The sequence below is a fragment of the Triticum urartu genome, chromosome 6 (genome assembly GCF_003073215.2).
Source record: "Triticum urartu cultivar G1812 chromosome 6, Tu2.1, whole genome shotgun sequence".
NCBI classification, from domain to species: Eukaryota; Viridiplantae; Streptophyta; class Magnoliopsida; order Poales; family Poaceae; genus Triticum; species Triticum urartu.
This window is the reverse complement of record NC_053027.1, coordinates 565,632,164-565,645,317: the sequence shown is the minus strand read 5'-3', so window position 1 is coordinate 565,645,317 and position 13,154 is coordinate 565,632,164.

Sequence of the window (13,154 nt, the reverse complement as noted above, 5' to 3'; positions counted from 1 at the left end):
CCTCAATAATTGTTATTTAGTGCCAAGTTTGAGCATGAACATTGTATCAGGATCTCGTTTAATTCGAGATGGCTACTCATTTAAATCCGAAAATAATGGTTGTTCTATTTATATGAGAGATATGTTTGATGGTCATGCTCCAATGGTGAATGGTTTATTCTTAATGAATCTTGAGCGTAATGCTACACATATTCATAGTGTGAATACCAAAAGATGTAAAGTTGATAATGATAGTCCCACATACTTGTGGCACTGCCGCCTTGGTCACATAGGTGTCAAACGCATGAAGAAGCTCCATGCAGATGGACTTTTAGAGTCTCTTGATTACGAATCATTTGACACGTGCGAACCATGCCTCATGGGTAAAATGACCAAGACTCCGTTCTCAGAAACAATGGAGCGAGCAACCAACTTATTGGAAATCATACATACTGATGTGTGCGGTCCAATGAGTGTTGAGGCTCGCGGTGGCTATCGTTATGTTCTCACCCTCACTGATGACTTGAGTAGATATGGGTATGTCTATTTAATGAAACACAAGTCTGAGACCTTTGAAAGGTTCAAGGAATTTCAGAGTGAGGTTGAAAATCAACGTGACAGGAAAATCAAGTTCCTGCGATCAGATCGTGGAGGAGAATACTTGAGTCACGAATTTGGCACACACTTAAGAAAATGTGGAATAGTTTCACAACTCACGCCGCCTGGAACACCTCAGCATAATGGTGTGTCCGAACGTCGTAATCGCACTCTATTAGATATGGTGCGATCTATGATGTCTCTTATCGATTTACCGCTATCTTTTTGGGGCTATGCTTTAGAGACTGCCGCATTCACTTTAAATATCGCTCCGTCGAAATCCGTTGAGACGACACCGTATGAATTATGGTTTGGGAAGAAACCTAAGCTATCGTTTCTAAAAGTTTGGGGATGTGATGCTTATGTCAAGAAACTTCAACCTGAAAGCTCGAACCCAAGTCGGAAAAATGCGTCTTCATAGGATACCCTAAAGAAATTATTGGGTATACCTTCTACCTCAGATCCGAAGGCAAGATCTTTGTTGCCAAGAATGGATCCTTTCTAGAGAAAGAGTTTCTGTCGAAAGAAGTAAGTGGGAGGAAAGTAGAACTTGATGAAGTATTACCTCTTGAACCAGAAAGTGGTGCAACTCAAGAAAATGTTCCTGAGGTGCCTGCACCGACTAGAGAGGAAGTTAATGATGATGATCATGAAACTTCAGATCAAGTTGCTACTGAACTTCATAGGTCCACAAGGACATGTTCCGCACCAGAGTGGTACGGCAACCCTGTCTTGGAAATCATGTTGTTAGACAACGGTGAACCTTCGAACTATGAAGAAGCGATGGCAGGCCCGGATTCTGACAAATGGCTAGAAGCCATGAAATCCGAGATAGGATCCATGTATGAAAACGAAGTATGGACTTTGACTGACTTGCCCGTTGAGCGGCGAGCCATAGAAAATAAATGGATCTTTAAGAAGAAGACAGACGCGGATGGTAATGTGACCATCTATAAAGCTCGGCTTGTCGCTAAGGGTTATCGACAAGTTCAAGGGGTTGACTACGATGAGACTTTCTCACCAGTAGCGAAGCTGAAGTCCGTCCGAATCATGTTAGCAATTGCCGCATTCTATGATTATGAGATATGGCAAATGGACGTCAAAACAGCATTCCTTAATGGTTTCCTTAAGGAAGAATTGTATATGATGCAGCCGGAAGGTTTTGTCGATCCTAAGAATGCTGACAAGGTGTGCAAGCTCCAACGCTCGATTTATGGGCTGGTGCAAGCATCTCGGAGTTGGAACATTCGCTTTGATGAGATGATCAAAGCGTTTGGGTTTACGAAGACTTATGGAGAAGTCTGCGTTTACAAGAAAGTGAGTGGGAGCTCTGTAGCATTTCTCATATTATATGTAGATGACATACTTTTGATGGGAAATGATATAAAACTCTTGGACAACATTAAGGCCTACTTAAATAAGAGTTTTTCAATGAAGGACCTTGGAGAAGCTGCTTATATATTAGGCATCAAGATCTATAGAGATAGATCAAGATGCTTCATAGGTCTTTCACAAAGTACATACCTTGATAAGATATTGAAAAAGTTCAATATGGATCAGTCTAAGAAGGGGTTCTTGCCTGTGTTGCAAGGTGTGAAATTGAGCTCAGCTCAATGTCCGACCACGGCAGAAGATATAGAAGAGATGAGTGTCATCCCCTATGCCTCAGCCATAGGTTCTATTATGTATGCCATGTTGTGTACCAGACCTGATGTAAACCTTGCCGTAAGTTTGGTAGGTAGGTACCAAAGTAATCCCGGCAAGGAACACTGGACAGCGGTCAAGAATATCCTGAAGTACCTGAAAAGGACTAAGGAAATGTTTCTCGTTTATGGAGGTGACAAAGAGCTCGTCGTAAAGGGTTACGTCGACGCTAGCTTCGACACAGATCTGGATGACTCTAAATCACAAACCGGATACGTGTATATTTTGAATGGTGGGGCAGTAAGCTGGTGCAGTTGCAAGCAGAGCGTCGTGGCGGGATCTACATGTGAAGCGGAGTACATGGCAGCCTCGGAGGCAGCGCATGAAGCAATGTGGGTGAAGGAGTTCATCACCGACCTAGGAGTCATACCCAATGCGTCGGGGCCGATCAAACTCTTCTGTGACAACACTGGAGCTATTGCACTTGCCAAGGAGCCCAGGTTTCACAAGAAGACCAGGCACATCAAGCGTCGCTTCAACTCCATTCGTGAAAATATTCAAGATGGAGACATAGATATTTGTAATGTACATACGGAATTCCATGGGTGTTCGATTCATCACAATGTAACTAGATTATTGACTCTAGTGCAAGTGGGAGACTGTTGGAAATATGCCCCTAGAGGCAATAATAAAAGCATTATTATTATATTTCTTTGTTCATGATAATTGTCTTTTATTCATGCTATAATTGTGTTATCCGGAAATCGTAATACATGTGTGAATAAATAGACACCAACATGTCCCTAGTAAGCCTCTAGTTGACTAGCTCGTTGATCAACAGATAGTCATGGTTTCCTGACTATGGACATTGGATGTCATTGATAATGAGATCACATCATTAGGAGAATAATGTGATGGATAAGACCCAATCCTAAACATAGCACAAGATCGTATAGTTCGTTTGCTAGAGCTTTTCCAATGTCAAGTATCTCTTCCTTAGACCATGAGATCGTGTAACTCCCGGATACCGTAGGAGTGCTTTGGGTGTGCCAAACGTCACAACGTAACTGGGTGACTATAAAGGTACATTACAGGTATCTCCGAAAGTGTCTGTTGGGTTAACACAGATCAAGACTGGGATTTGTCACTCCGTATGACAGAGAGGTATCTCTGGGCCCACTCGGTAATGCATCATCGTAATGAGCTCAAAGTGACCAAGTGTCTGGTTACGGGATCATGCATTACGGTACGAGTAAAGTGACTTGCCGGTAACGAGATTGAACGAGGTATTGGGATACCGACGATCGAATCTCGGGCAAGTAACGTATCGATTGACAAAGGGAATTGTATACGGGGTTGCTTGAATCCTCGACATCGTGGTTCATCCGATGAGATCATCGAGGAACATGTGGGAGCCAACATGGGTATCCAGATCCTGCTGTTGGTTATTGACCGGAGAGCCATCTTGGTCATGTCTACATGTCTCCCGAACCCGTAGGGTCTACACACTTAAGGTTCGGTGACGCTAGGGTTGAAGAGATATGAATATGCAGTAAGCCGACGATTGACAAAGGGAATTGTATACGGGGTTGCTTGAATCCTCGACATCGTGGTTCATCCGATGAGATCATCGAGGAACATGTGGGAGCCAACATGGGTATCCAGATCCTGCTGTTGGTTATTGACCAGAGAGCCATCTTGGTCATGTCTACATGTCTCCCGAACCCGTAGGGTCTACACACTTAAGGTTCGGTGACGCTAGGGTTGAAGAGATATGAATATGCAGTAAGCCGAAAGTTGTTCGGAGTCCCGGATGAGATCCCGGACGTCACGAGGAGTTCCGGAATGGTCCGGAGGTGAAGAATTATATATAGGAAAGATAGTGGCTGGTGCCACCCCGCTAGGGTTGGAACCAGTGGGGGGCCCCACCTGGCTTGGACTCCACCCCTTGGCCGCCGCCCCCCTAGGAGATCCCATCTCCTAGGGGCGGGAGCCTATATAAGGGAGGAGGGCAGCCGCACCCTTGACTCTTGGCGCCTCCCTTCCCTGCTACACCTCCTCTCCAGAGAGGTCACGCCATCGTGCTGCTGGATCTTCATCAACCTCTCCTTCCCCCTTGCTGGATCAAGAAGGAGGAGACGTCACGCTGACCGTACGTGTGTTGAACGCAGAGGTGCCGTCCGTTCGGCGCTAGGATCTCCGCTGATTTGGATCACGTCGAGTACGACTCCATCATCCCCGTTCTTTGAACGCTTCTGCTCGCGATCTACAAAGGTGTGTAGACGCATCCGATCACTCGTTGCTAGATGAACTCATAGATGGATCTTGGTGAAACCGTAGAAAATTTTTTGTTTTCTGCAACGTTCCCCAACAAATACTCCACATCTAACTAGGAGTAGCTATATTGGGCAAGTTGCATTGGAAATTAAACTAAAATAGTGCATCTGTTCTAATGTAGTGGTCTAGTACAGCATTGACTGTACTCCCTCCGGTCCTTTTTACTCTGCACATTGGTTTTGCCGAAAGTCAAACTTTGCTAAGTTTGACCAAATTTATATTAAAAATTATTAGCATCTATAATATCTAATAAATATAATATGAAAATATATTCCAAGATGAATCTAATGATATTGGTGTTGTTATGTGAATGTCTATAATTTTTTATATAAACTTGGTCAAAGTTAGATGAGGTTGACTTCGGACAAACCTAATATAGAGTAAAAAGGACCGGAGGGAGTACAAGTTATTTTCCACACTCGTCTCAATTAGCATGTTAGTGCCTCCTAGTTATGACCAATTCAAGAAGAGAGCCTCTAATTAGGAACGATTCCACCCATGAGATGGGCAACAAATAAACATGACAGAAGGAATTCCCAATCATACAAAAGAGGAACATCGAAATTAGAAATAGCCATGTGGTGATGTCAGTATGAACAAAATACTCACATGGACTATGGGAATGCGTCAGGCAAGGGAAACGTACATGCCTCTTGTTCTGGCAACAGATGACAGCAGAGGCACAACAACGATGCTGCAGTGCTTCATGGACGAGATCATGGGCCTCGCTGCCCTAGGACACACAAAGGAATAAAGGATGTCGCTCGTATCGGTGCGGCCATCAGCCGTGACCACGTCGTCCCTCTAGGGGTTTCCCCTCTCATATTTCGATCAGGAGTACTGACTGGTTTTTTTGTGGCCCCCTGAAGAAGTGGCTGAGTCGCACAAGTCCAGCTGGTTGAACCAGACCTGCAGTAGGCACTTACCCCTTCGCCAAAGGGGCCCATGACCCAGGTCCCTCTTCTTCCTGTCCTCTCCTCTCTAACGAAAACGAGCAGTTCGGGCATTCTCAGATCCATGGCGACAAAGAACACATATACAGGATTTGAAGCCCCCTAATTTTTTAGGGCCCTGTGCGGTTGCCCACCTCGCACATCCTCATCAACGACCCTGGAAAGAACAGTGTGCATCAGACAAGAACCACCAGAGAGATAAATCATCAAGACAAACCAAATACGGTGACCACTTTATGCTACAACATCATCATCATGATTAAAACAACATATGGATACTCAGTGCTGGATGAGACCATATGCAGTACCACTACAACCAAATAGGCCGCCGAACGCCACGGTGCACCATCGTACTTGATCCGGCCTCAATGTTCACGAGCGTGTCGACCTCCCACTCCGCAGTGGGCAGCTCGTAAGCTGAACCAAACCGGCCAGGTCACAACGGTTAAGTAACGCTGGACCAGACCGCCGACGAGGAGCAGCCTACTTGGCTCTTGTACAAATCAATACTAACTTGTTGTATCTGGACATTAGTTGAACACAGCAACACAACAATCAGGTCACTACATGAGCAGGCACATGCAAAGTGGCCCGTGGTGCAAAAATTTCAGAGTGGCAAAGCATAAGCATACTATTGACAAATCAGGAGCAGAGCATGTGTGTTGTGTTGTGTTGTATGTACGTGCTTGTTGCTGTGTTGGTCATGTGTGTGTATGTGCTTTCTAGTACCTAACCAAAGTACTCGCAAGATGTTTTCTAACAATAGACATTCCATGACAAAGTTACAAAGAATATAAACATTCTAAGCGAATTATCAATGAGCGCGCCATATGACTTCATAAACATATACCTGGAACCAGTAGCCATCATTACAGTGGCTTTAAGCAAAAGGAGCTGGTATGCATAAACCCTTGAGGTGTTGACACTAACCTGGATGAACTGCTACAATCAGCTTAGGCAAATTATGTGTCTAAATCAACAGTACACACAAATATATTTTGTGTGTGTGTTTGATGCTTTTTCCGTGTCTCTTTTGTTCCCCATGTAGCACTGGCTTCAATTTTTTTTACATGAAACAGAACCCAAATAAAAAACAGATTTGAACTGATTATACCTTGGTATTGGGCACATCAATTAGTTAGGTAGTCTTCTGCAGGCCACCGGTTGCAGCACATTCGTCCTGTGAGCTGTTGTAGCGTTGCTTCGGTCATGGCTTCTCAGGCTTCTCGGAGGATTCACTGTTTTGAATGACGTCTGATCCCAATAGAGATAATGAACGGATCAGACGGATTCTAGTCCAAACTTAACACAAAGCCGACGATGTTTGACACGCTAGAATCATTGCTGAGACACTGAACCCTAGGGACAACAGTCAACACACACGTGGATAGAGAGGGGGAGGGGGGTTGCAGAAACTAACTCATGTCGTTGCCTTCCACGCATCCTCCCCGGCGTCGTTCACCTTCGCATCCGAGTAGACCTCCTCGAGCTTTCTGTTGTGGTCAACTTCGGCCTCGGCAGCCTCTAAGAGCGTCTCTTCCTGCGTGGGGGCGGCGACGACATGCTTGGATAAACGTCTTCCTGCACAACAGCTACGACCATGCTCAGCCTCTCATCTTGCTTCTTTCCCAACCATCTCGAAGACCAAATCGAGTAAAGCCACTGTTAGAAAATAGGGGATCAGAGAAGGAGGAGAGATGGACAGAGGCACAGACCTGTACACTGTACATGATGGAGGAAGTGACGCCGTCTGCCGCCATGCGCCATCGCCATGATCTCTTTCTTCATGCGAGATTTGAAGGCTCGGCCTAGAACGGGAGCGATCTGAGCGGCTCCCTGTATGCGGCGATGACAATGACAGTGGCGGCGCGCCTGGAGGGGTCGGGGGTGGGTGCGTGAAGGGGAGAGCGGGGCTACGAGGACACGGAGGGAATCACGTTCGTTCCTTCCACATCCGACGTTGACCATTGTAAGTTTTTTTTTTGAGAGGCTTCCGATTTGGCCGTGGGAATAGCTGCCCTAGGACATTCGGCACAGTACCACCGGCCCATGCGAGAGAAAACAATGCCTTGGACGGCCAGGGATGGATGAGATGCGGGATCCAACGGCAGAAATCAGCGGGGGCGTACTTAAAATGAAATAAACAGACAAGTTTCTGCTGTATTTTCATACTGAAGTTGGGATATACTACATTAAAATGATCATACATCTACTCGAACCATTACCATGAAAAGCACTATGTAGTACACCTAAGAGGAGCGGCCGGCGCTAGCGGCTGAGAAATGCTCAATTCAGTCGTCTCCGACCATCAGTGCACGAACCCGTTGATGAGGGAGATCAGCGAGAGGAGGCGGAGCTCAGGGACACGGTATGGCAGAGATTCATCGGCGGTGGCTACGCAGGCTACAATCAGCGGCGAACTAGCACTCTCGGGCGACTTGGAGGAGACTCGCGGCGTCACGCATCACGCGGCATAAGCCAGGCAGCGAGGGAGGTAGAATAGAAGAGCGAGGAGCAAGAACGGCGGTGGGGGTGGGGTGTCTGGCTTGGCTCGTCGGTGACAACCTGCGGCACGTCGCGGGATTGTCGATGGGGTCAGACGTGAGGGCGCGGTTCATGGGGAGGTAGGCGAGGTCAAAGCCACATGCAGGTCCGCCAGTAGATCAAAACCACCATTGTCTGTTGCCATGTCAGCATCCGGTCGAGTCAAACCATCCTGAGACCAATTATGTCCCGTATGGGATTGTTTAGAGGGTGAAGGGAGCAAAAATAAAGATCAAGGGGTTATGTGAACCACCAGCTTTTTTCAGAGTAGTAAAATGAACTTTTTTCTCACAAAAAATACCCATTTTTACACTATGAAAATATTTAAAAAAAAACAAGAGGTTAGAAACTCTATTTGTCAAGATGCGAGATCTACAAGTCATTTTGGCCCATAAACCGCATATCGGTCCGCTTTTGGGGAATTGGGCCAATATGTGGGATCTGTTAGAGTTGCTCTTAGCTCGATCGGTATACAAGGGATAACCTATGGGTTGCCCTCATAACCGTTACTTTCGTGGTTACCTATTTAAAGGCTCCTTCTTCCCAATAAGCTCTGTACTTTCGCATCTCATATCTAACGAAACATCACATACAAGAAATATTTATATCTCATCATGAGAAAAAAATGATTTTAAACAATTTGAATGTGCATGCAAAAATAATAGCGAAATTATTGATTTAATGACATGCTCCAACAAATATGAATTTGTGCGCTGTTTGATTTGGATGTGTATAATTTTTTGACTCTGCACCTCGGCTACATTCTGTTCAGGTCAGAAGAGATGTACATAATGCTATTTTTTTCCTGTTTTCAGTTGAATTTGTGGTTATTCAACCTGTCTGTTACTTCATTATTGGCAAATTATATGTGCGCTGTAACATCATACCAGGATTTCCACTTACCATTTCTCTCTTATGCCTTAATAATCTTATTCTTTCTCTTCTGCTGTACAATAAACTGGAATGCAGAATTAATCTTGTCTAACTTGTTTGTGTTCATCGCATTTGTTCGTGTTAGATCCGTGTGTCTCTCTGTTTTGGGATAGATCCATGCGAATCAGCCTACGTAGATCGATCAGCATGTACATTTGGTGATTGACCGCTCCTAGCCACTGTTTCGAGCGTTGGCACCTTGATGACCAGTGCAGTCTTGGTAGGGATAAGTTCTAGGGCTTGCATCACGGTACAGAAATCCGCCATCTCGCGTCCTCATTTTTCTTAACAATAAAGGCATGTGAATTTGTTTGCTATACATCACGAGGTAGGTAGGTTAAAAATTTCTTACCTACACAAATTCCCTTTGAGCACGACCCCTTTTTGTGCCAAATTTTTGAGCATAAGGTAAGTAACAGAATACCTGTATTGACGTGTTCTGCTGCAGGAAGTGTAGCTCGTTGAGTCCATTAGGTAGGTCAAGTGGGTCTAATTCTGGTGTGGTGTTAAAGTTGTGAAGCTAGCGTGCTAGGAATTATATGTGCTTGCTAGGATTGAGGTTGCAGGAGGAAGGGTCATTCACTGTACTTCATGCTAATTATGTTTAATAATAAAGCTGAGTACGTACATCATCTTATTGCTAATGGTTCTCAGCTGTAATAAAAAAAACAGCTAGCGGTATCACCGTATGTGATGTTATTGATTTAATCATTTTATTTATGCTACTCAATACCTTCATCTGTAATAGCACACGTGTTGTAGGCCAGCAGCTGGTTGGGTCTTTGGACATTTCGTTTGTAGTGTGCCAAATGAGGCAAATATATTTGTCAAGTACGAAATATACCATTGAATTAAGCTGCGTGTGACCGAGCACTGAATAAATATACACAACCTACATCATATTGTATTTGTCATCATATGTCGAATAGCATTTCATAATATTGTAATTGTTCGATTGTTAATGCAGTTCATGCTCTCTGCAGTATAGTTGTACATTGTGCATATCGCACCTACCGTAGGTTGTGTATCCAGTCCTACGTATCTATTCTGGACTTAGATACATTTCCGAGTGTGTACCATCTACCCCATCCCATGTTTCTAAGGGAACTATGTATTCCTTTTTCAAGTTTGTTTCAACTCAGCGATATGATGATAGTGCTAAAATCAGTAATTTTATTCACTAATAGTCTAAATTGCATACACTAAAGTTACAGCAGCAACACGGGATCTTATTCTAGTTATATGTGTGCTGTAACATCATACCAGGATTTCTACTTTCCATTTTCTCTTATGCGTTAGTAATACTATTCTTTCTCTTTTGCTCTACAATAAACTGGAATGCAGAGTTTATCTTGTCTAACTTTTGCACTTGTGTTTTCTTGTAGCTCCGTTCTTTGCTCGGCATCATGAATCTTGTGCCTGAGTAAGTTTTTCTCCCAAATCTGTTTTCATCTCTTACGTTTGTTGTAAACCATGTTTGCATTGTCTCATACAGTCAGTCATAACCTGATTGTAGGTTGGATGCCGACCATGTGGAGGATGATTTCTATGGTTTCCGTAACAATGAGATTGAGAGGGTTGGAGATGATATTGACAGTAGCCAGGAGGTTGTGCCGCCCCGCTTCAATGAGGGTAAGTTCTACAAATGGCACAATTTAAGCATGGTCGTTATTAAAAAAATAAATAAGTTAAGCAGGAGGGTTGTTAAAAAACAAATAAGAGCATGTTATCCCCCTCTTGATTCTTTAAGCTTCGATTGTCCATTTGAAGTCTGTGCGGAACTTTGTTTGTGATAAGATAATGTTCTAATGCATCTTTTTGTTCTTTTATTTGTTATTACTGTGATAAATTGAGATGTTTGGGGATTCAGTTGGACTATGTATTTGTTTATCAGACTACTCTTGTCACAACAGTAGTTTCTTTATTTGTTCATCGTTGTAGCATATGTCTAACCTTGTTTCTTCCATGTATTGAAATCTTAGGTGGTAAGAATAAGAGGCAGCAGACAATTTGCTATCCTGTTGGCTTTTCTAAGTTTTATCCTCATTTGCCGGGTAAGCACAGTCATCTTACCGACTGTTATCTGATATGTGCTGGATATATGTGCTGGATGTAACTTTTATTTCATTTCAGATTCCCTGTTTGACCCCCCCCCCCCGCCGTGCTCCCATCTGTTAGAGACACCCGCCGAAAGCACCGCAATCAGCAACATCGCAAAAATCGTGAAGCGAGTAAGTATCCCGAAACTGGATGCCGTTTGCTATGTGCAGTATGGTCTACATGACAAATTCTCAAACTAAACAATTCCTGTCTCATGGGATTGGTTACTTACATGACAGGGAGGCATGTTGTGATGGATGACTATTATCTCTGGTGTACTGAAGAGTTACCAATGACTGTTTTCAAGCGTTTATCATATGCAGTTACAGTGTGATGACATTGGGATACATGGCAATGACCTATTTGAGGAGTGTGAGATGCTGTTAGCTGCACATGGATATTTCCAAATACACCATTTTTCAGAACTTGCTGCTGATACAATTGCCCACGCGGAGGCATTGAATGCCCATTCCAAAAAGTTTGCCCTAAAGATCAGTGAGCTTAAAGCTGAGCTCCGCTGGATGCCATATACCAGTCAGCTTCGTATTATCCGTAAGGAGTTGGATGCTGTCTTAAGTCAGTGTCAAGAGCTGGATGCTTTGGCAGAGGTTTTGCAGGCATTTGCCGCGCAGTTGAATGAGCGTGTGGCTGAAGGTGCTCATGAAGCTGGACCGTTTGGACAAGAGGCTGAGGGTGCTGAGGAAGCTGGACTGTTTGGTCAAGAGCCTGAAGTTGCTGAGGAAGCTGATGAAGTGTTTGCCCAAGAGGATGAAGTTGCTGAAGAAGCTGATGAAGTGTTTGCCCAAGAGGATGAAGTTGCTGAGGAAGCTGATGAAGTGTTTGCCCAAGAGGATGAAGTTGCTGAGGAAGCTGATGAGCTGTTTGCCCAAGAGGATGAAGTTGCTGAGGAAGCTGATGAGCTGTTTGCCTAAGAGTATGAAGTTGTTGAGGAAGCTGTGCCAGCAGATCTGTTCCTGGTAGCAGTTCCAGTGGAGGCTGAAGCTGCTGAGGGTGCTGGCCTTGCTGAGCATTCCCCCGAGGAGGCTGAGGCTGAGCATGATATGTGGGGAGAAGAAGACCCTGTGGTCCCACAGGAGGATAAGACCGTTATCATACTGGGATGGTTTGAAGATGAGGTTGTTGATAGCTGGGAGGATCTCTGGGTTGAGTGATTTTTTTTTTGGAATGGCGGACCAGCTCTAGATACTTAGCAATATACTGGGATGGTTTCTTTTCAGCCCGTGGATCTGTTTTTTGCAACTCAGGTTATGTTACTTCGTTGCAAATTAGTCGACTTAGCGATATACTGGGATAGTTTCTTCTCAGCTCGTGGATCTGTTTTTTTGCAACTCTGGTTATGTTACTGCGTTGCAAATTAGTCGAGATAAGCTTGTGTAATCCTACATTTTTCTCCTTGTGAGATGAGCTGCTCAATTTTGCCCTGCAAGTAGTTTAAATCAGTAATTTAACACTGTTATTTACGGTGAAGTATCGAGTGAAAACGCCTGTTCAGTGAAAACTTGAAAACTATCCTCGTGCGCCTTTGGATCATGAACGTATGGTACAGATCATACGTGCTAGCTTGGTAAGGGTTCAGGAAAAAAAACAGATCGTGTTCAATCTGTGCTGTCATGAAGCCTCGTCCCGCGCCGATCGCCATGTGCGCTGGCCCTCGAGCGGACGTGTGCCCTAGCTCTCCAACGGCCCCATCCTTGAGCACTCTTCCTAACGGTTCCGTCCAGGAGCACTCGCCCTCCGCCGGCCGTGATCCCCCACCTTTCGCCGGCCCTGACCATGATTCAGATGCTCGAATGTTAATTGACAACTTTTGGAAGAGGAAGAAAATCTACCAAGGATTCTTCTTGAGTATGTTCTTGGTGATGAAAATCGGCTGACACATGTATTTTACTAGGAGATTATCATTTGCTAGGATTATGATGCAGTCCTGAATGGCAACTTAGATGGCCTTGTATCTCTGAATATTTGTACTGACGCTCATTGGTACTTGTGCCGACATTTTGCTAGGAGATTATCATTTTATCTGTGAATATTTGTACTGTAGCTCAT